Consider the following 2137-nt stretch of genomic DNA (forward strand, 5'->3'; position numbering starts at 1 on the left):
TATTTCAGTCATTGTATTCTTTATTACTGAATGATTCTTTTCTATGTTTTTCATCTCCATTTTTATGTTTTCTATCTCTTTGTTAAAGTTCTCACTGAGTTCATCTACTCTTCCCCTAAGTTCACTGAACATCCTTATAACCAGAGTTTTGAACTCAATCTGGTAGATTGTCTCCATTTTGTTTAGTTCTTTTTCTAGAGCTTTGTTCTGTTCTTTCATTTGGGAGATGTTTCTTTGTCTCCCCATTTTGACTGCGTCCTTGTGTTTGTTTCTATGTGTTAGGTAGATCTCCTATGTCTCCCAGTCTTAGTAGAATGGCTTTATGTAGTAGGTGTGCTGTGGGGCCTAGTAGCACAATCTCCCTGGTCACCTGAGTTGGGTGCTCCAAGTGTGTCCTTTGTATGGTTTGTGTGTGCCCTCCTGTTGTAATTTAATCTTAATTGATGTTTGCACAGCAATGGGAAGGAATTGGCCCTCAGGCTGATTGGTTGTGAGGACTGGCCATGATCAATAAAGGAGCTGTTGTGTAGGGGTTCACCCTACAGAGCAGGATTCACTTTAGCAGGGTTCTGGAACCTTCCCAGTCTGCTTTTGGGTGTGTCGTCCTCAGATGTGGCCCTGGTGGTGCTGTGGCTCAGAGGAAAGCTGGCCACCAGGCGTGCAGGACAGGGCCTCCTGGTAGGGGCCCCATCGCAGACTAAGTTCAGCTGCAGCCTGTGTCCTGCTTGACGCCACCTGACATGAGCCACCAATCAATCTGCAGATGGCGACCACCCATGCTGGGCTTGGATGTACCTCAAGAGGCCAAGCCACAAACCAAAGCCAGCTGCCACTAGTGCTAGACTTAGGGCTGCTCAGCAAGAGTTACGGGGCACAGTGAGGTCAGATGCTGCTTCTTTAGGTTTTGCGAATCTTTGAGAGATTTTTTTTAACTCTTTTCCCACTTAGGAAAAAAAAATGCAGCTTGGTGCCAGCATTCATTTAACATCACACATAGGAATGCTACATTTTCTAGGATTTGACATTTTCAGTGATCAAATTACTAAAAACAGAATGTTGTGAATAGAACATCAGTTGTTTCCAAAGACTATTGATATACTGGAGCTATGCGAAAATAATAATAAAAGCGAGATATTTCATGGCAAACTTTGGGAGTAAGGTAAGGACTATAATTTGCGAGTTATCTCAGGGCAAATGTGGCAGCTCTAAGTACAGCCAGTAACTATTCTCGGGGCAAATAGGAAATGGGTTAAAAAGTCCACAGCATGGGCCAAGACAGTTTATACGGAAATTCCACTGCAAGTGTCTTGTGTGGTCCCCACAAGTTAGGTGGGGCAGGGTCTCAGGGAATCACTAAAGTGGGGCAAATTGTGTTAATTACATTGATGGAGACTCAGATATGGCAACTGCTTGTGTCTGTACAATGGGAGGAGAGAGGGCTCAACAGGACAATGCCCCTGTCAGCATTTCTGTCTGGGAGAAAGCTAGCCTGAAAGCCACACAACTCAGTTCCTCCCATATGTCCGTGACACCTTTCAAGTTGCTGCTCCAGCGTTGGAGCTCAGAGAGAATGAGTCCATCAGTGAGTAAGTCCATGCACGGGCCCTTTAAGAGGAGTGCCTGTGACTCCAGCCACCCTCCATCTTACTCAGCCACAATTTCTGCTGGTTTTCACAGCCAAAAGTTGTGTGGACTTCTCTTCCTGGCACTGGAACCCTGGCCTGGGGAGCCTGATATAGGGCCAGGACTCCTCGCTCCTCCAAGGGGGTATCTCTATAGCAGAGATATCCCTCCCAATTCTTAAACTCCACACGTGGATGTGGGACCAGCCCATTCTGCATCTCTGCCATTCCTACCAGTCTCAAGGTGGCCTCTTCTTATGTCCCCAGTTGTAGGATTTCTGTTTAGCTAGAGTTGAGGCAATTCTCAATGATGGTTGTTCTGTAGTTTAGTTGAAATTTTTATGTGGCCCTGAGAGGAGACAAGCACAGCATTTACCTACTCCGCCATCTTAACCAAAAGACCCTCTTTTTCTTTTCTTCTTTCTTTCTTCTTTCTCTCTCTTTCATTCTTTTCTTTTTGTATATTTTTTCATAATTAATAAAGTAATATATGCTCATGACAGAAGAGTTGGCAA

This window comes from Pteropus alecto, unplaced genomic scaffold, assembly GCF_000325575.1.
Source record: "Pteropus alecto unplaced genomic scaffold, ASM32557v1 scaffold269, whole genome shotgun sequence".
In the NCBI taxonomy this organism is placed as follows: domain Eukaryota; kingdom Metazoa; phylum Chordata; class Mammalia; order Chiroptera; family Pteropodidae; genus Pteropus; species Pteropus alecto.